The following is a 22,611-nucleotide window of genomic DNA, read 5'->3' as shown; positions in this document are numbered from 1 at the left end:
TCCCCCTGTCTCCCTCCTCACCCTAGGAAAGCAGTGAGTGACTTCTTGTCTCCATGGACTTGCCTATTCCAGACATTTTGTATAAATAGAATCTTAAAATATGTCATTTGTTGTGATAGGATTTTTTTCCTTTGCGTACTGTTTTCAAGGTTCATGCATGTTGTAGTATGTGTCAGCAGTACTTTGCTTTTAGTGCTGAATAATATTCCATTTTATGAATATACCACATTTTATTTATCCATTCATCAGTTAATGGGCATTTGGGTTGTTTTCAGTTTTTGGCTGTTTTTGATAATGATGATATGAACATTCATGTATAAGTTTTTATATGGATGTATATACGTTGGGTATATACTTAGAAGTTGAATTACTGGGCCATATGGTAACTTTAAGTTTAATCTTTTGAAGAACTGCTAAACTGATTTCCAAAGTGGCTGCACCATTTTACATCCCACCAGCAGTGGGATGTAAGTGTTCCAGTTTCTCCACATTCTCACTAACACTTGTTATTATGTCTTTTTGATTATAGCCTTCCTAGTCGGTATGAAATAGTATTACATTGTGGTTTTGATTTACTTTTCCCTGATGGGTAATGATATTCAGCATCTTCTCTTGTGATTGTTGGCCATTTGTATGTACTTTTTAATAAGATTGAAGTATAGTCGATTTACAATGTTGTGTTAGTTTCAGGTGTATAGCAAAGTGATTCACTTATACATATACAAATATATAATCTTTTTCAGATTATTTTCCATTATAGGTTATTACAAGATATTGAATATAGTTCCCTGTGCTAAACAGTAGGACTTTGTTGTTTATCTATTTTATAATGTGTATATGTTAATCCCAAACTCCTGATTCCTCTGCCCAACGCTTTTCCTCTTTGGTAACTGTATTTTGTTTTCTATGTCTGTGAGTCTGTTTCTGAACAAATAAGTTCATTTGTATCATTTTTAAAAGATTCTACATATAAGTGATATCATATGATATTTGTCTTTCCATCTGACTTCACTTACTATGATACGTATATACTTTTTCTGAGAAATAATGACTTCAGATACTTTGCCCATTTTTAATTGGATGATTTGTCTTTTTATTATTGAGTTGTAATAGTTCTTGATATATTCTAGACACAATTCTCTTATCAGATACATAATTTACAAACATTTTATCCCATATTATAGGCCATCTTTTCACTTTTTGATAATGTCCTTCAGTGCATAAAAGGTTTTGACTTTGATGAAGTTCTATTTATTTGTTTTCTTTTCTTTTTTCCTTTGCTGTCTGTGCTTTTGGTATCATATTTAAGAATCCACTGCAAAATCTACAATCGTGAAGCTTTACCCCTATGTATTCTTCTAAAACTTTTATAGTTTTATTTTATGGATTTAGATCTTAGATTCATTTTGAGTTAATTTTTGTATATGGTTTGAGGTAGGGGTCCAACTTTACTCTTTTGCATGTGACTATTCAGTTGTCCCAGCATTCACTTTAATCTTGGGCAAGTCCTTTCAACTGAATCATGCCTAACAGGGGAGATTGGGAAACCTAGTTTCCAGACTTCTAGCCCCTGTGATACAAAGGAGAGCTTAGAAGAGTGGGAATCAGCTTGTAGTATCCAGCAAACAACTAAAGTAAACATCAGCCTTCTGTGGGGATTTGTTCTCTGTTGTCTAGACAGAAAGCAGGCGACAAGTATCCTTTTAGTAAGGATCCTAAAGCTGCCTAGGATCAGTTCCACACCCTCAGATCTTTGGAGGAGTACAGGATAATAGGGCCCCAACTCACTTATTTTATTTCTCTCCTTTTTGTTCTTCCCTCTCCCGTCCAGAGAATTCTAAAATTGAGTCTAAGAAAAACTCTGTCATATATCTTTCCAGCTAGTTCTCCTTTACATACTTTGGTTCTCTAGCTCTGTCTCTTTTCTCTCCGAGTCTGGGTCTTCAAGCCTAACAGCCTGGACTAAAAAGGAGGGTCTTGATAGAAATGGGGAAAGTTTTAGATCAGTACTTTTTATCCTGGTCGTGTTGCTATGGGGTGAAAATAGAGATGAATTAGATGTGGGGTGGGACAAATTCTTATAATATTTGCTAAAAATAACAAAGTAACAGCCATGCTAAGAGAAAAGGGCAACAATAAAAAATTCCTACTGCTTTAGCAAATATATGTGGTACTATGTATTGCCTACTTTTAAAGAAAATTTGGATTGCTTTTCTTAATTTTGAAAGTTTGAAAATACTGTAATAAACTTCTTAAAAGAATGAAAGAAATTCTTAAAGTGCAATAGATTATATTAGATATACTATTAGACAATAGGAAGTGGCTTTTTGTCTGACAGATGGGGTTATGATTTCACGCCTGTGATGCAGTGCTCCAGAGACAGGGATGAGACTTCGGGGAAGAGAGAGAGTATCTCAAGGGGGTGATGATTAATTGTAGATAAGGAGCTAAAATTAATAGGTAAGTAAGACATTGATGATTTTGCTAGATATTTCCAGTTTTGAATATGCAGGTATTAAGGGTAACTTGGCAATGATTTTACAACTGTATTTTATAATAAACCATGGCATACTAATATAGCCTGACCTGTTTAAACATCTTGGAGACTTTAATTTATTCAGCTTAAGAGCTTAGTTGAAGGGGAAAAAAATAATGGAAAGTAAGCTGTAGGATTGCTTTTCCTGAATTCTAAATTTAGCTTAAACATATTTCTAATCCTCTATGCCAGGGATATTTTCTTGACAATGCATTTGAATTACATAATCTGATCACCTTTATTAATACAGGGATTTAGATGGGCATAAACATCCTGTATTTTACTGTGTTGATTCTTAGCCTAGGTAATCCTGTAAATGATTAACTAATGATATTCTGTCTGATTATCAAGCTACTTAACTTAATCCAATATGATCATAAAAGACAAGTACATCTTTAGTGCCAATAGAGGAGATTCCATACATGAAAGGCAAATGAAACTGCACCATGTGACTGGACCCTGAATAAGATTAAATCCCTTACCTTGATGTCAGAATCCAAAAAGTTATAAACTGTGTGAAGGGCAATACAAACTCACAGACATCGTTTTAGGTCTGTATGACCAAAGGCAAATATTCTTGCTCCCTAAACTGATTCTTTTTCAAACTAGATGGGAAACATTACATTGCCAATTGTATGAACTGCCCTTCTCCATTTTTAATTAAGGTTCAGATGACCTCACATTACATGTGGGTATAAATGATCTGTTTAATGAGCAATAGAAAAGGAACACATTGTGTGAGAACTCAAGGGTGTGATATCAATACAGCTCCCAGGGGAAATTCAAGAAGGGAACCAGCATGTTCAGTGTGTCTCACATGTGGATCATACTGTTTCATTTAGTTCTCATGACAAGCGTAAGAGAAAGGCATTATTATTTCTAGATGTGGAAACTGGATCAGAGATATATCAGAATCTAGTTTGTCTGATTTCAAATTGTGTACTCCTTTGGTTGTCACACTTTGATAGCACTCTTTCAGGTCCAAAGACAGAAATTATTCAAATTAGCTTAGGAAAACAAGGAATTTATTGGCTCATAAAACTGAAAAGTATAGATATGATCCTCACTCAGCATTGTCTGCTGCAGGCATAGCTGGATCCAGGAGACAAGTGGATTTGTGTCTCATTTCTACTTTTCTCTGTGTTGTACTATCAGGCAGGCTCTCAGGTACTTCACCTTCAATCTTTCTCATTTCATTCCCATGGAAAAATAATCTCTTAAGTTGGAATGAAAGTTACAGTATTGAATCTCATTGCTCTGGGTTGGTCTAAGTAATCCTAATCACACAATATAAGCATTTTGAAAGAGAAGTGAATGTGCAGGGCTAGCTATTTCAGAAAATGTGAATTTTAATTCTTCATGTATGTATGTTAAAGGTGCAAATATAGACTTCAGAATAACTGTACTATTTCTGAGACATTTTTTGATGTGGATCATGGACATAACTTGCTAACAATAGAAATTGGTGCAGATAATAAGGATTTCTGAAATAAACAGATGGCCTTTACTTCTCTGCTGTTGAAAAGGTCACACTATAATCACACTGTAAGATCAAATATACACCTTCATTCAGTATTTGATGTATGGTAATATGTTGTATAACATGCTTTTAAAGAATATATTTGAAAGAGAAAGGCCAGCATTTATCACATACCTGCAATGAACAGGCAGAATGCAGACACTTTATATCCACTTTTATGTTACACAAATGATTCAGTAGGCACTGGCTACTCATGGCTATTTAAAGTTAAAACTTAAATTAATTAAAATGAATAACAGTTCAGTTCCTAGCTACACTTTGAGTGCTGAGTAGCTATGTGACTGGTGGCTACCATGATGAGTGGCATAGACATGGACCACTTCTATCATTGCAGAAAGTGCTGTTGGACCACTCTGGATGTCTGTCTCAGTTCTTTCCTTTTTTTCAGAATGGAATCTAGCAATATTAAATCAAGTTAAATAACACCACAAAGAAATAATCAGTCCAGAATGTGGTATTTTCTACAAGAAAACTGATCTGAGCTCTTAGAAAGTCCAGTGTCATGGGCAGATGAAGTGGGAGGAGAGGGTAATGTCTTAGATTTCAAAAGGCTTCAGAGAGACTTACAGCCTTGTAGAGCCTTTCAGAGAGCATTACAACCAAATGTTATATTTGATCCTGATTCAAACAGAAACAGTTCATTTTCTTTGTTTCAAGGAGGGAATTTGATAATGGACTAGATATTGGAGGATTTTATGGAATAATAGTTCCATAATTATGAATTTTGTTCGGTGTGATAAAGGTACTGTCATTTTTTTAGAGTATATTCCAACTTTTTGGTGATCTGTGCTGAAGCATTTAGGAGTGAAGTATCTCGGTATTTTTCATTTACTTTGGAATGATACGATAAGAAGCATGAAGCAACCATAACACAATGTAAACACCTGTTAAATCTAGGTGGTGGGTACTACCTTTCTAACTTTGATGTATTTTAAATCTTCTAAAATGGAACTATTTTTGAAAAACCTATTTTTTAAAAATGTTTTTTGCCTTTGGTTTCACACTTAAGAGAATGAAATAGTCATTGGAGTTATCTTCTAGTATTGAAATGAGTTATTTCTTTTAACACCAATTAAAAAAATCTATTTGAAATTTGTTTTGGTGTAATGTACAAAATAAAGATTACTTTTATTAGGTTTAGGTAGTTAGATGGTAGTGAATATTTGCTGTTTGCATCTCTAAATTCATTCACCATTTTTTCTCAAAAGAGTCCTTGATTTTCCTCTAGGGACTTACATCCCTTTCATTTTCTTGTCACATGTTTTGTGACAGAGTATTATAAACTTGATATTATTTAATTTACTCTTGGCCAAAAACTAACTGGAGCAGAAACCATAGTCCTTGTTGGTGGTTTAGTAGGAAAGTTAAAGAATGGGAGTCAGTTAAAATGTAAGCAGATAAGCCCTATGCTGGGTATTACACCCCATGAATAGATAGGAAAAACATTGAGAGAGTACTCACATATCTGCTACTATAAAATGAAAGTTAAAGCTGTATGTTTATTATATGTCGTACATCAAAACGTGGTTTCTAGGTCTATTTCCAAAGAAGAGTGTTTCAGTCACAGCTCAGACAGTAACATAAACAGCACTGTAGGTGTTTCAGGCAGAGGCTTTAATATGAAAAAATCAGGTGCTTACAACACCATTACAGAGGCTGGAAGAGGTGAGGCAGAGGGCTGCCACTAGCTTTTAGGTGCGTCACCACAGAGAGTTAGAGAACCTCTGTTGGCAGAGTCAGGAAATGCCCATCTCCTGGTACTTTGTAGCTTCAAGATGGGTGGAATGGCAGGAGAGACAGAAGCCACTCCAGAAACTCACATTTGGCGGGCTCCTGCTATGCCTTCTACTGCTTCTAGAAAGCAAAGAAAAATGACTTCGTCTTCCCTGCTGCCTTTCAAGTATCATGTGAGTTTATCTGTTAGATGAAACCTAAAAATGCATCCCCAAAATTAGCTGGCTAGAGTATCAGAGAAATGTGCTTTTTGGGCCGCCAGCCTCTGCAATATAAAGAAGAGATAGAACAGTTTTTCATGGGTGCTGGATGTCAGTAGACAAATCCCATAGAAGGGGTGAGGAGCTTTCCTATGATATTCAGATTCTTATGTAAAAAATTCAAAGGGTCGTTGACTTAAATTTTTGAAAGTAGACTATGTAGGAAAATATATGTTGAAATAGTTGATAAAGAAAATAATTTGAAGTTACAGACTATGTTTGTCATAGAGAATTGGTTTCACTCACCAGTTGGTAAGAATTAACTTCCTTGGACATCATCTAATCTAACTAGAGCTTCTCAACAGGTGGGTCAGCCAGCCCTAGGGATGGCCAAGCAGGGATGGGTGACCAGAGATCCTTGCCAAGGGCTCCACTTCCCTTGTTCATCCCTGTATACTGCAGACACATACCTGTCACCTTAGAGTATTATGAAAAAGCCCGCAAGGCACCATATTTTAGTAAAGCACGTGAATATTCCTGAATGTCAGGGCTCCAAAGTGAATTAATGTACAAGGAGTGTAAGGAATCACTCTTTCTGAGCACTTGCTCTTCACTTGTGTGAATATCTCATGGCCTTATAAGGCTGTAAGTCTCTGGATGTAATATTAATATTCCAGAGACCAATGTTAGGTAAATAACAAAGCAGGCTAATAAAAATTCCCTGGGTTTTCAGAAAAGTTAAAGGCTTGATTAATTAATTTTTATCTGCATCTCCTCCTCCTTTTCTTTACCTTTATAGCTAGAGTGAGATAATTATTATAATCTGTGAGATAAGACTGAATCTACTGAGAGCTGTATTTGTGCAACTCTGTGGTTTGGGCAAATTATTAAATGAATTAAGGAAATTCATGCTCAGAAGCCTCTGATCTTAAAATAATTTTCTACTTAGAAAAGATAATTTCCAAGTGGAAAATAAAAATCTTCTACTGAGTTACACACCTTCTGTTTAAAAATATATTCACTATTTTTGAGAAATTACTATGCACAAGGATTTCACTTGGTGCTTGAGATGTATCAGTAAACAAAACAGACAAAGATGCCTGCCCTTGAGAAGCTTTATCTGAGTGGGCAAAAGACATATCAAACAACAAACATAATGAATAAATCAATTATATAGGATATTAGAAGGTGAAAAGCAATATATATATAAAAGAAAGAGTAGAATATTTTAAAGGAACTTAGGTGTGCCGAGGAGCAGGAGTGAGTTACAGTATTTGATAGGAAGGCTCATGGAGAAAGCACAGTTTGAGTTGGACATGAGAAGTTGAGGGAACAAATCACACTTTCCAGGCAGAGGGAATAGCAAGGGCTTTAAAGGGGAAACATGGCTGGGGTTTGAGGAAAAGAAGGAGACTGATGTGTCTGGAGTGGAGTGGGTGCAAGGACAGAAGACTATATAAAGAACTCCCACAACTTAAAAACAACCCGATTTAAAAATGGGCAAAAAATTTGAATAGTCATTTCTCCAAAGAAAATATACAAATCACCAACAACACATGAAAAGATGCTCAGTATAGCTAATCATTAGGGAAATACAAACCAAAACCACAGCGAAATACCACTTCATAACTATTAGGATGGCTACTATTTAAAAAAGGGAAGTAACGAGTGTCAGCAGGATGTGGAGAAACTGTTTTTGCACTGTTGGTGGGAATGTAGTGGTGCAGCTATGTGGAGAACAGTATGGTGGTTTTTAGAAAAATTAAACATAGAACGCCCAGATGATCCAGCAATTTCACTTTTAGGTATTTATCCCCCCAAATTGAAAGCAGGGTTTCTAAGAGGTATTTGTAAACCCATGTTCATAGTAGCATTATTTACAATAGTCAAAAGGTGGAAACAACCCGTGTCCATCCACAGACTAATGGTTAACAAAATGTGGTTTATATATACAATGCAATATTATTCAGCCTTAAAAAGAAAGAACATTCTGACATATCCTACAATGTAGATGAACCTTGAAGACATTATGCTAAGTGAAACAAGCCAGGCACAAAAAGATAAATACTGTATGATTCCATTTATGTGAGGTATTTAGTCACATTCATAGAGGCAGAAAGTAGAATGCTAGTTGCCAGGGGCTGGGGGCAAAGGTGAATGGAGAGTTATTGTTTAATGGGTATAGAGTTTCAGTTTTGCAAAATGTAAGCGTTCTGGCCAGCAGCTATCAGAAACAGTGTTAGAGTGACTGTGAACCCCTTTCCCACTCACCCTGGCTTTCCACTGGGTCATTTCCAACATGATACACAAACAGTAATTTCTTCCACCTCAGAAAACCCTCCTTTGATCCTACATACCTAAATAATTATTGTCTCATTTTTCTGCTGCAGTTCAGAGCAAAATTTGAAAGAGTTGTCAGTAGTCTTTGTCAAATACCTCTCTTTCCATTCTGTCTTCAGTTGCCTCCAAATAGATTTTCAATTCACTCCTCCACTATAGAAAGAAACTCCAGACATAGCATCTGTAACATCAACCAACCCAGGAGCACTGGCTTTGAGACACATGCACAGTAGAGTTGATCTGGTACAGGATGGCGTTATGACCCAATCACTTCATTAAATTGAATCTATTTTTCTCCATTTTAGTCAAAATGGAATAATCTTATCAATTTGTTTGTCTTTACTGTTCCTACTATTTTCAGAATGAAATGGGAATAACTTACTAGTATTTACTTTTTAAAATATATTTTTATATTTTATTTTATATAAATATATTTTAGTATATTTTATAGTCAGTTTACAATGTTGTGTCAATTTCTAGTGTACAGCATAATACTTCAGTCATACAGGAACATACATATATTCATTTTCATATTCTTTTTAACCATAAGTTACTACAAGACATTGAATATAGTTTCCTGTGCTACACAGTATAAACTTGTTGTTTATCTATTTTATAGATATTAGTTGGTTTCTGTAGATCTTGAACTCCCAAATATTATCCCTTCCCACTGCCTTCCCCTCTGGTAACCATAAGTTTATTTTCTATGTCTGTTAGTCAGTTTCTGTTTTGTAAATAAGTTTGTTTGTTTGTTTTTAGATTCCACATATATGTGATATCATATGGTATTTTTTTTTTCTCTTTCTGGCTTACTTTACTTAGAATGACAATCTCCAGGTCAATCCATGTTGCTGCAGATGGCATTATTTTATTTTTTTATGGCTGAGTAGTATTGTAAATAGTGTTGCTATGAACACTAGAGTGCATGTATCTTTTTGAATTAAGGTTCCCTCTGGATATATGCCCAGGAATGGGATTGCTGGATCGTATGTTAAGTCTATTTTTAGTGTTTTGAGGAATCTCCATACTATTTTCCACAGTGGCTGCACCATACCACATTCCCACCAGCAGTGTAGGAGGGTTCCCTTTTTTCCACATCCTTTCCAGCATTTATCATTCGTGGACTTTTGAATGATGGCCTTTGTGACTGGTGTGAGGTGATACCTCATTGTAGTTTTGATTTGTATTTCTCTGCTAATTAGTGATATTGAGCATTTTTTCATGTGCCTATTGGCCATTTGTATGTCTTCGTTGGAGAATTGCTAGTTTGGATCTTCTGCCAATTTTTGGATTGGGTTGTTTGTTTTTTTCTCATTAAGTTGTATGAGCTGTTTATATATTCTAGGAATTAAGCCCTTGTCAGTCTCATCTTTTGCAAATATTTTCTCCCATTCTGTAGGTTGTCTTTTTGTTTTGCTTACAGTTTCCTTTGCTGTGCAAAAGCTTGTAAGTTTAATTAGGTCCCATTTGTTTATTTTTGCTTTTATTTCTATTGCTTGGGTAGATTGCCCTAGGAGAACATTGCTAAGATTTATGACAAGAGAATGTTTTCCCTGTGTTTTCTTCTAAGAAGTTTATAGTGTCTTGTCTTATGTTTTTAAGTCTTTAAGCCATTTTGAGTTTATTTTTGTGTATGGTGTGTGAGGGATTGTTCTAACTTCATTGATTTACATGCTGCTGTCCAGTTTTCCCAACACCATTTGCTGAAGAGACTGTCTTTACTCCATTGTTATGTTCTTGCCTCCTTTGTCAAAGACTAATTGACCAAAAGTTTTTGGATTTATTTCTGGGCTCTCTGTTCTGTTCCACTGATCCATATGTCTGTTTTTGTACCAATACCATGCTGTTTTGATGACTATAGCTCTGTAGTATTGTGTGAAGCCTGAGGGGGTTATTCCCCAGCTTCATTCTTTCTTCAGTAATGCATTGGCAATTCTGGGTCTTTTGTGATTCCATATAAATTTTAGGATTATTTGTTCTAATTCTGTGAAAAATGTAATGCGTAATTTGAGAGGGATCACATTAAATCTGTAGATTGCTTTCAGTATTATGGCCATTTTAACAATATTAATTCTTTCAATCCAGGAACATGGGCTGTCTTTCCATTTCTTTAAGTTATCTTTAATTTCCTTAGTCACTGTTTTGTAATTCTCTACATATAAGTCTTTCACTTCCTTGGTAGATTATTCATAAGTATTTTATTTTTTTGGGTGCAATTTTAAAAGGGATTGTTTCTTTAGTTTCCTTTTCTAATATTTCATTGTTAGTGTAAAGAAATGCCACTGATTTCTGTATGTCAGTCTTGTATCCTGCCATCTTGCTGAATTCTTTTATTAGCTCTGATAGTTTTTGTGTGGAGCCTTTAGGGTTTTCTATATATAGTATCATGTCATCCGCATATAATGACAATTTTCCTAGTACTTACTTTTAATTTCATAATGAATACTTGGACAAAAGGATTTTTATGTAATTAAACATTATTAAAATAATATGCACCTTTTTTCACAAATACTTGACTAAATTATTGTAATTGTGAACAAGTGATTGTTCATTTTAACATGAAAATATATAAACATTTTCATAAATCTCCTTTTTTGTTAAGCATCAGACAGTTACTTCATGAACCAGGAGGGAAGTTGATGTGGATTTTAGCATAGTTTTCTGATTTAAACTTTTAGTGGTTCCAAGTAATTCTACATGCTGATTTAGATATGCCTACCCTGGTTCAATACCACTTGGTATCTCCATTCATTTGAGGCCAAATTCCATGCATGGTGCAAGAAGAGAAACTCTCCTAGTGATGGTGGTTCAGTTTCACACTAAGCGATTAGTCAGGAAGGTCCAGTTTTTGCCAATCTTTTATTTATTTGCCTGGGTTTCATAACAACATTTCTTTACTGGTCTTCATCAGGCTATGTGCTTATTATCTGCTAACTGTATTCCTGCCTAAACTGGACATCTCCTTTATATACCTGTCATCTCAGTTGTATCATTTTTCTGTGTTTGAGAACCTTTCATCTTACGAGCAGATCTCCAGCAAACAGTTGTGGTCTGTGCTCTGCACAAAGGCTCCCAGCAGAGGGCAAGTGAGGCTAAAATCCAGGTGTGCTCTGTTTCTTAAGCCCTGACAGTGGCCTGTAAGCACTGGAGAAAGGAAAGACTTTTCTAATTTTGTCAACTAGAGGCATGCATTTTCCTCAGTTGCACAGAGCACTGCAGAGGCTAATAGCAATCCTGCTCTGGAGACTTGATCAGAGGAAGAGTCTTCCTTGTGGGACAGAAGCACAAAGGACAAATCCTTGCTACTTCAAACTCCTTTGTGAGAGGGCCTTGGACATGAGACTGAGGCTCAGCCAGTCAGATGTGTTTGCCCTGAACTTTGACTTGGGAACTGGGACAAAGGAAAATTCTTTTTAGCGGCGAGGGGAGGCAGCACCATCCCATTCCTAGAGGCAGTGGTTGTCTCAGTCAGTGTCCAGGGCTGGGAGCGTTGGTGGTGAGACCTCCACCATCCTGTATCCACTGTGGGGGCAGGGCTTCCCAGACCAATTCTGACAAGTGATTTTAGCTCTGAGTGCAGAACCTCACTGTCCCTGTGCACCTTCCCAACTCAGTCCTCCAGCCTTCCTGGTGCCTCACCAACCACCTACTAGCTTCTCAGTAATTTCCTTTTCTGCTTAAAGCACTCAGTTTCTTTTGCTGTGTGGTCAGTTAATTGGAGGGTCTGAACTCAGTGGGATACTAACATGAAGCCACTTTGTTTCTCCAACATGGTTTTCAGATGTGCTTTGATGAAGGCTTATTTTCTGTTCCTTTACAACGTCTCAGTTAGCTCTTGTAGCATCCCAGATATGTTCAGGTTTTGAAACAACAAGGACAGTGTAATCCACTGTACAGCATGAATCTCACATCCAGTTTTACACTCTTCCCTTCTCTCCAGCCCAGGTTTGACCAGTGGTGCAAATGGTCCCACCCTAGGGGATTTAGTGTGCTTTGCTTCTTTCCTCCTCCTTTCCTTCCTTCCTTTCCTTCATCTTTTGGGTCCATCTTTTCCATCTCTTCCAGAGCATTGGTTCCTGAAGGAGGAATGGGGGAAGGGACTGCTATCTCTTGCTGAGCTGCTGTGGTCCACACTGGATGGTCAGTCCTACTGCAGAGGAGATGTCTGGATGCTGCTGAAGTGTGCATGGATAGAGGGCACTGCGCTCATTGCACAGGCCTCTGACAGGGGTGATTCATCACTAACCAGTTCTTCTGCCTCCTGTCCTTTGAGCTCTTGCTCCTTGGCTGCATTCCCACACTGGCAGGCAACTCTCTTGGCGGGATTCTGACAAAATTATGTAAACTGAGATACCCTCCAGTGTGTCCTTTCAGCCCTAAAGAAACCCAGGCATTTTTGCCTCACCCAGCGGTGGGAGCAGAAGCTGTGTACTGTTGTCTCTTGACAGTTTTTTTCCTCCTGTTCTAATGTGTAGCGAACTCTGCCTGCTCCAGGTAAGCAGAAGTCTGCCCAGGGGCTGGGGTGATGCCAGCTCCCATCACTGGCCAGCACTCCTCATCTTGTGATTGTTTCCCTCACCTTCCCCTACATCTTAAGTTAACTCGCCATAGACAGGTAGGAAATATTCCCCTTCCCTCTAATATGGGCAGGAGAAAAGTCACCAGTTGGGTGATGACTTCCATACATCAGGAATTCTGACAACTCTTCTGGAATTCTTTAGTTTCTTCCTAGGGGTATAAAGGGATAGAGATTGTGTGTGTGTATAGTGGGGGTGGGGGTGGGGGTGGGGTTTGTGTAGCAGTACTTGATGGTGGTATCAGAGCTGCTTTGCTTTACTTCCTGTTAAGTTCTGCAAGGGTTGTGTCTGCATGCATTCTGTAAAATGTGGGCCAATTAGCACCTACTCTCTTTGGCTCAGAGAGTCTAGCCACAATTCCCAAACAACTGGAAAACCCCATTCATCATCCTGTTATATTTGGAATAAAGGCCCTTCCTGACTCTCAGCACTCTGTCATGTATAGTTCATCAGTGCTTTAACATCTATTTCCTCTTCCTACTACCACTCCAACTTACTTTTGGGACATGTGCTCTCCCCACTTTTCTGTGCTCTTGCTTGAGGAGGGATGGTATGTCAGACACCTACTCTCCTATGGAAGTTTGAAGGGCCAGGTACTTCATGTTATCCCAGGTCTGGCAAAAGGGAATGCAAAACCCAAGTTTAGCCAGTGGATGCTCTCTCCTGTGACTTTGATCTTGAGAGTGTGTGGTGTGAGGACTAATGTTAGAAATGGTTCAGATTCATTCATCTCAGTGGAGACAGCACAGCCAGGCTGTATCTGCTCTGTCTTTGGAACCTTCTAGAGGAGTTTCTTCTTATATTCAACTTTGGGGCTACAGCCTCCCTCCTCTCTTGGAGTCCCTCAACAGCATCCCTTCTCTCTTGGAGGCCCTCAGTAGCCTCCTCCAGTTTTGTTTTTATTATGTTAGTGAGAGTTAACATTTGTTCCTTGAAAACAAGAACCTTGACTGACACAGTAAGCACTGATGTTGCAGACAAAAGGAGGTCACACCATGGGAAATGTTGGTTTTTAAAATTTTTTTCTGATACTCCTCTCATTGCCATGGTCACTTTTGGTCACCTCTGTAACTTTTCACACACAGTTATGAGAGTCCTTAGTATGCAGAATGCTTACATTTATTTATTCCAAATTGGAATAGATTTATTTATTATGTCCAGTGTTACAATTTTAAAAAGCAAGGTCAGGAAGATATCAGTGTCTTTACTTCTATCATTTCCTGGCCTTGGTATATGGAAGATAAAGCCTGCTTCCTGTTGGAACACTTTGAAGCACGGTATCACATCACAGGGAGACTTCTACAGGAATATCCTAGATAGGCGTGTTGTCTGTTCAAGAGCTTCTCCCAGTGTAGTGTTAAAACAGGAAATATACCAGCAGTGCTTTTACAAACTGACAGTCCAAATATATTTGAAAGCCATAGGAGTTATTTAGCACTTACATAAACTGAAATAGGATAGAACTTAGCTACTCAAGGTGCACTCCAAGAGGCAAAAACATCCACATCCACATCCACATCCACTTAGTTTGTTATAATGTAGCACCCCACCCTCACCCCCAGATACTAAATCAGAATCACATATTAACAAAATCCCTAGCTGTTTAACATGGACATTGATGTTTGAGGAGCACAACAATAGAAAATATCAGAGGACATGATACATAGTGTTGTTTCATGAAACTTGTTCCAATTATATACCTATGAAGCTTTAAGTTTGGCAGTGATGAAAAATGTACTTCTTACTGCGGGTGACAGTAAAAACAAAATCTGGAGAGTGAAACAAGCAAGATGGCCCAATAAGATGACCCTCATCATATCCCCACACTCCCCAATAGTGATTTGGCATCCATGGACAAAAGTGACTTTGTGCAAGTTATGGGATCAGACACCAAAGGATCTGGGAGGGGGCTGGCATACAGACCTTGCTCTGGGCTGTGGACCCTAAAGTGGCCCATGAACCAATTTAATCCCTTTCAGCCAAGGCTCAAGAGCACTTGGAGACACTGACTTAGACAATCATCCACAGATGTGCGAGCCTTTGGCGAAATTCAGGAGTCCAGTGGAGAAGTGCCAGCACACCACTGGAAGAAAAAAAAAATCCAAGATTAGACTCATTGGAAGAGACAAGAGAAACAGTTTAACTTTCTCCGTGTCACCCCTCCCTCAGTGTGGCACAAATCAGTGCCAGAGGAGCCAGTGATTCCTCCCTTGAGGGGAAGTGAGAGCATGTGAGCAAGCAGCTGGCTTCCCAGCTGAGCAGGATGCTACTACCAAAGAGACTCATTTCTCTTTTGCCTTATCCAGAGTTTTGAGCTGCACGAGGGGTGGTGAGCAGGTAGGAAAACAGCAGCCAGGGCTCAGGACAGATGAAAAGGATGCGGATGCTACCAGTACTGGGAGGCCTGCCCGCTAGCCACAGAGAGGTACATTCTGTGAACTCCAGTCTATTACTGTCACTAGACATGCTTTTAAATCACTGATTTAAAGACATGATTGAGAGCATTAGAGGAAGTCATGGGTAAAAGAAGACAAACTTGTTTGCTAAGAGGTAGACCTGCTAGGCTGACTTGATTTTCTTTGTTGGAAATATTATCAGACAAGTAAATTGAAGGAATGAGAATACATCTGGATTTATAAGGCAATTGAAAAAAAAATCTCATGAAATCCTTGTGGATCAGATGAAGAATCTAGGCTGGATATAATAGTATTTATAAGTGGTTGAATGACCATACTACAGGATGTGAATAAATATAAATGGAGAATAGAGTCCCTGTTAGAATATGCCTTTGACTTTGACCTGCTTCTACATGTTTAATCCGTATTTGCTCAAGAACATTGTGGCTTGCTGATCAAACTTCAAATATCTTGATTTTGAGCTAGCTAGCTAATACACTAGGACAAGAATTAGTTCAAGAGCTCAACAAGTTCTAGAATAAACTACATATAGAAAAATGGAATTTCATAGGGTTAAGTAAATAGTCCTGTAAAATAACTATGCAAGTTCCAACTAATTATATAAATAATATTTTCTAAAGTCAAACTTAATAGCAAACATGAAAAATAATTGGAGTTTTAGTGTATTATAAATTCTATGTTAACAGAATAATATAGTTACCAACAAAAGAAGCCCATTTAATTTTAAATGAATAATGCTTATAGTATTCAGAATAAAGGTAGTAAAAACCTCACTCTAATCTGAATTGTTCAGGCTTTATCTGAAATGCTTTATGTCCTCATTCTGGGTACCAAATGTGTATTTTCCAGTGTTCTTTGGATGAAAGCAACAAAAACCAAGTCTATCCAACTCAAGGAAAATAAATAAAAACATATCAAAAAAAATGAAGGAATTTGTTCAAGACTAACTCCTAAAAAATCAAAGGGAAAGAACTTTTTCTGATCATAAAGAATAAACTAAACTGGACTTAAGATCCTGCCATAAACAACCGAAGTTGGAACAGCTCTTTCGAGACATTGGGCCAGAAGACTGTGGTCCCAAAGAAAAAGTAAGTAAATGAGGTGAACCCTAGAGTAACTCTGGCTTTCTGACTAGAGGTGCTTCTTGGACTACAGTGCAGGTGAGCACAGGTGACAGACATTGGGATTCACAGAAGCCGAGGTGGCTGGAATTTGGAGGGCAGTGTACCAAAGAGGAGAGAATTACACAAGGAAAAATCTCCATAAATTTGCATAGGTTCTTTCTGTTGCTGAATAATAAGCCATGATAAATGCGGTGAAACTGTATAAGGCAGGCATGCACCAACCAAGAAGCTGTAAGCTGGATAATTCCCAGGGACCTTGAGGGACTGATAAACAGAGTGAAGAGTGAATAGTCTTCAGTGAACATCTAAAGACATTCAGTAGAGACCCCAGAAAGGTCACACCTTATAATAATGTGTCAGTCTGGGTCCATGAGGAGATAGAAATAACACAGTGGGTTAAACTGGTGGTGGTGGTGGGGATTCCTATAAAGAATTATTAACTCTGATAAAAAGTGACAATTCTGTATGGTACTCTAGGGCTGAGTAAGTGCTCAAGAAAGGACAAAACTGGAAGGGGTTCAGAGCTCACTGGAGAAAGAATAGTTCAATCCACTGGAGAGCACAGAAGTTTGCTGCTTTGCCTGGGCTACAGCTGCTCTGCCATCTCTAAGCCATCAAGAAGAAACCCTCTGTAGTGCAGGCAGAACACTGGTAATTAGTAACAGGTAGTATGGGCATGCAGAGAGAGTAGTGGCTCTGTGGGCCACAGATGAACCACACAGGGGCAGCAGCTCAGTAGAACCTCCAGCTCATAGACGCAGTGCAAGGAGTCATAGAGGGTGCAGGAACTCAGTGGGAAACCTCCTGGATGCAGGCAAACCATGACTGTGAGACTAAAGAGGGAATTGGAGTACTAGTGTGAACAGGAGGCTTTGAGGTGGTGATATAAACAGGAGATCTTTGGGGGCACCGTCTTTATGGAGAGGGCAGCAGGACATTTATCGCAATGTGAGAATGGGGCTATGAGGTCCATTGAATAGATAAAAAAATTAATGAACTTCTTGCCAGATAAAGTCACAAGAAAATGAAAATACAGACCACTATTCCTCCTGAATATAGACACTCTTGAACAAAATTTTAGCAAGTCAAATCCAATAGTACATAAAATTTATAATACACAATGGCCAAGTAGGCTCTAACCCGAGAATGCAAGGCAGTTTTAACAATTGATTCTATCAGTTAACAAAGGAGAAAAGCCATGCAGTCACTTCAACTGATACAGAAAAACATCTGACAAAATTCAGTAATCACTGATGATTAAAAACTTTTAATGAAGGGACTTTTTCAACTAATAAAGGGTGTCTATGAAAAATCTACAGCTAACACCCTACTTCCTGGTGAAAGACTATTCTTACTCTAAGGTGGAGAACAAGGCAAAGATATTAACTTTTACCACTTTTATTCAACATTGTACTAGGCCTCTTATCCACAGCAATAAAGCAAGAAAGAGAACTAAAATAAGCAAAACTGTATTTATTTGCATCCAGCAAATTTTAAGGAACTTAAAAAAAAAACTACTAGAACTAATAATAAATTTAGTTCGGTTGCAAAATATGAAGCTACTGTGCAGAATCCCATTGTACTTCTCCAGACTAGCAACAATCAATTAAAAACTATAATTCAAAAATAATTCTGTTGACAATAGCATTACAAATACAAAAGTACTTGATAAAAATTTTAATATGTGAAAAACTGGCATGCTGAAAACTGTAAAATATTGCTGAGAGACATTAAAAATGACCTAAACAAAGGGAGCACTACAACATGTTTTTAGATTGGAAGATTCAATACTTTTAGTTTGTCAGTTCTCTATGATGTTATCAGTATATTTGAGGCACTCTCAATTAAAGTTCCAAAGTGAGCTTTTTAAATGTTGACAAGGTAATTCTGCAATTCATATGAAAGATTTAAAAAAAAACCCAAATGTAGAAAAACCAAACAAATTTTGAAAAGAAAAGAAACAGTTGGAAAATTTATTATATGCAAGTTGAAGTCTTATTATAAAGCTGCAGTAATCAAGACAGCATGGTATTGGCAAAAGAATAGAAATACAGATCAAATGAAGGGAACAGGAAGGTTATTCAATGGATAATTTTGATACTGTTTCAGCATTCATAAAAAGATAATTTTATCAACAAATAGTGCTGAAATGAATGGATATCTATGTGAAAAATAAAGAACTTCAGTCCATACTTCAAGCCATACACAAAAATTTACTCTAAATGGATCACAGACATAAATGCAACAGCTAAAATTATAAACTTCTGGTAGAAATCATAGGTGAAAATCTTCATAACCTTGGGGTAAGCAAAGACATCTTAGATAAAACATGAAAAGCACAACCATAAAAGAAAAAATTGATAATTAAACACTGTCAAAAAAAAAAACTTCTGCTAATTGAAAAGCATTATTGAGAAATTAAAAGGCAAGAGACAGACTGGAAGAGTATATTTGCTATACACATATCTGACAAAGACTTGATATCCAAAATATATGAAGAACTCCTACAGTCCAATAATAAGAATACAAATGATCTGATTAGCATACAAAGAAGAGCTTATGTTGATCCTTCTCAAACTCTTTTAAAAGACTGAACAGAAAAAAAAAAAAAAGACCGAACAGGAGGGAACGTTCCTCCCAACTCATTCTATGAAGCCGTCATCATCCTGATACCAAAACCAGACAAAGATGCTACCAAAAAAGAAAATTACAGGCCAATATCATCAATGAACATAGACGCAAAAATTCTCAATAAAATATTAGCAAACAGAGTCCAACAACACATGATCAAGTTATATTCAGCCCAAGGACACAAGGATGGCTCAAAAAACACAAATCAATCAATGTGATACATCACATCAAACAAAAGAAAGGACAAAAATCACATGATCATCTCAATAAATGCAGAAAAAGCATTTGATAAAATTCAATGCCCATTTATGATGAAAACTCTTACCAGTGTGGGTATAGAGGGAACATATATCAACATAATAAAAGCTATTTATGACAAATCCACAGCCAACTTAATACTCAATGGTGAAAAGTTGAAAGCCTTCCTGCTAAAATCTGGAACAAGACAAGGATGTCCACTCTCACCACTTCTATTCAACATGGTATTGGAAATCTTAGTAGAGCAATCAGATAAGAAAAAGAAATGAAAGGAGTCCAAATTGCAAAAATTGTGGTATATCCATACAATGGAATAATACCAATAAACAGAGAACAAACTGTTTACACAAACAGCAACATTGATGAATCTTGGAAACATTATGCTGAGCGAAGGAAGCCAGTCATAAAAGAATACACAGTTTATGTATGATTCCATTGTAGAAACTCTAGGAAATAAAATCTAATCTCTATCTCTATATAAAGCAGCTCAGTGGGCCAAAGATGAGATGAAGTGGAGAACTGCCTTCAAAGGGGTACAAGGGAACTTTCTAGGGTAATGGAATTTTTCATTATCTTGATTGCAGTAGTGGTTACATGAGTGTATATATTATTCAAAACTCATCAAACTGTATCCTTAATATGAGTGCAATACATTGAATGTAAATCTTGTCTCGATAAAGTTAATTTTAAAAAATCAAAGGAAGTGGAGCAACCAGGTTTCATAAAACATAAAGCAGGGTAGATTTGGGGAATGAATGCTGTGACCTAATGGCCAGTCTCTTGAGCACTGTCATGTGGATCAATCAGCTCCGATTTATTATTCCTTGTGCTGCTCTGATCAAAGTTAGGATTCCTGGCAGAGAAAGTCTGAGGGGACTAGGTTAGATCAGGTGCCCTCTCTTGGACAGGGAAAAGCTGGACCATCCTGACTGACCTTCTCATCCAGACTGCCTTGAGTGTGCACGGTTGGTCCCCTAAAGAAAAATGAAGGCAGTTAACCGAAAGAAGGGACAACGAAGTCTGGGAAACAAGCAAACATAATCTTCCCCTCTTGTTTTCAGGGGTGACCAAGGGGGATGGGAAGGGACTTCAAGCATGTATATATTCGTTCATTCCATTCAGGCACCATTCAAGTTTGCTAGGTCCTGTTACTGACTGAGGACGTGTATGTGTTGGAGGACTCTGTAAAAAGAGAAGAGTTCATATTAATGTAAAGAACAGAAACTTGGTAGAAAAGGATCATCTGGCATGAGTATGAAGCACTAATCTTTCTGGGTGGGGTGGACACGGGGAGAGGATGGAATTCAGCTTAGCATAAAAAAGAAAGAAAGAAAGAAAGAAACACTTTGCACCAATAAGAAGTTTGTATATTCTTGGTTCGTTCTCATGCAGGGTAATTCTTCAGTAAGAAAGAGGAAGGTGATCAGGCAGAGAAGTAGATGACAGAATTCATGTCCTGCCCAACACACAGAGAGGGAAAAGCCTTTTCATCGGTTTAACTTTCTATGGTTGGGTCTCCAGGGGCCTCCCTGGCGAGACAGCAGAGGGAGCCATTCCCCAAGAAATCTCCGCGCGGGGCCTCTTAGAGGGCCTGGAGGGATTCTCCTGTGGATCGAGGGAATTCTCTCTCCTCCCCGCCTCTGTAAAGCAGGCCCCCTCACCCCCACCCCCTCGCCCCACCTCCCTAACCACTTTGTTGCTGCATCGCACTCTTGTACCGCTAGCTCCCCCATCCCTTCTCCACCCCACATTTGCGCTCCCTCCCTGGCACCGCGGGGAACGTGCCATCCCCTCTAGCTGGTCATTCGGGTGCTGTCCTCAGTCCCCGTCCCCCGACCAAATCCTCATAGCGGGTCTAGAACACCTCTGGAGACTTTGACACTGGGGTGCTAAGAGTGGGTCGGGACGCAGACCGGCACTCTCTCCGCCACCTTTTGATTTCACATGCTGCGGTGACCCGAAGGTTTGCCAACTTGGTAGCCAGACTCTTGGCGGAATCACTCCGGGGAGGTGGAAGCCGCTTAGGACGGGGGGACCCGCGATCGAGGCGCAGGAGTCGGGCGGGGAGGATCCTGCCGGTGGCTCTAGGGGCTCCGCGCGGCGCCAAGCGACGCCCTCCTCCCTCGGTCACTGTCCCGGCGGCAGCAGCTGCAACAGCGGCAACTGCTCACATCCCGGCCCGGCTCGGGTTACTCCCCTCCTCCTCCAGCATCTCGGGCCAGACGGAGAAAACCTTACTCAAGTTTGCAGCGAGTACTTTCCCGGTACGCAGAACTGAGGGTCTGGAAACGTGCAGAGACCGGCGTCCTTTCCCGCGCATCTCCACGTTTGAGCTTGAACCAAGACTCGAGTGCCGCTCTCTTCTGGGACGCTGCTTGGAGGCTAAGTGCGCTGTTTGGAACAGATTTTTGTTTCTCTGCTGGCGTTGCTTGAAAACCAGGGCAAAAGGGTTGCGCTGTGAACCTCAGAATCTCGGGTAAGAGTTGGGCAAACTCAGTTCTGGCAGCCGCTGGACCCTGGCCGTTCGCTGGGTATTTTCTTAAGGGTGAGGGGCGCATTTTCCTTAGCCAGGATACCTGGGTGCCGTATGAGGCGGGGCGAGATGGCTCAGTCTGGCTTGTTTGCTTATTTCAGGGGTTTATTGTTAGTGTTACCATTTGGTCTTGTTACTTGGGGTTGGATAGGAACTTCTTGTAGTATTTTTGATGGGGAGACAGACACCTGCATTACACATTTTATTTTGCATAATTTCTGCCCTTGTATTGCCTTCTCTTTGTTGGTTCTGTGTTGACCCATGTCATAGCTGGGTGTAGGGAGGTTTGGGGAGGATCAGACAGAGAACGAAAAGAAGGGGGGCCCTTGCTTCCAGGTCAGCTTTACTCCTCCCCTGGGATCCTGACTTGTTTTCTAAACTTCTCTTTCTCCAGTACTTGATATTCAGATGGTGCGGTGGGTCAGACGTGGGATGCTCCCTCTTTCTGCGCCCTCGGGGCCCTCAGGGGCATCAGGCTCTCAGGCTGGGTGACTTACACTGAAGGGGTCTCTTACTTGTTTGAATACCTGGCCCCTCAGAGAGTGTTGGGAGGGGCGATTCTTCCAGCCACAGTTACCATGGAAATGTCTATCTACTGTTGGTCTTTTAAATTCCTTTGATTAGGAGTCTCACCCCTGGTTTAGAGATATTTCGTCTTTATTTTTCTTTCTGGAAGTAAGAGTGTAACCACTGAGTAAATGAAATATAGAGATATATTTGA

The 22,611-nt window shown here is 38.9% G+C and overlaps 1 protein-coding gene across 11 annotated transcripts in view; it reads left to right on the top strand.

The window, feature by feature from the left end:
* The window catches only part of MEGF10 (multiple EGF like domains 10), a 366,325-nt gene that overhangs the window by 139,371 nt on the left and 204,343 nt on the right, over positions 1-22,611 (top strand). Inside the window, exon 1 of one of the 11 annotated variants that reach the window (XM_072957556.1) lies at positions 16,399-16,432. The exons of 9 other annotated variants lie outside the window; for them this stretch is intronic. The gene's annotated coding sequence lies outside the window, so the exon portion shown is untranslated. Of the gene's footprint in view, positions 1-16,398; positions 16,433-21,186; positions 21,834-22,611 lie in introns of those variants that run through there. One more of the 11 variants, XM_006213884.4, reaches the window with a different exon arrangement.

Source organism: Vicugna pacos, chromosome 3, assembly GCF_048564905.1.
Source record: "Vicugna pacos chromosome 3, VicPac4, whole genome shotgun sequence".
Lineage (NCBI taxonomy): Eukaryota > Metazoa > Chordata > Mammalia > Artiodactyla > Camelidae > Vicugna > Vicugna pacos.
This window is presented reverse-complemented; position numbering and strand designations above follow the sequence as displayed.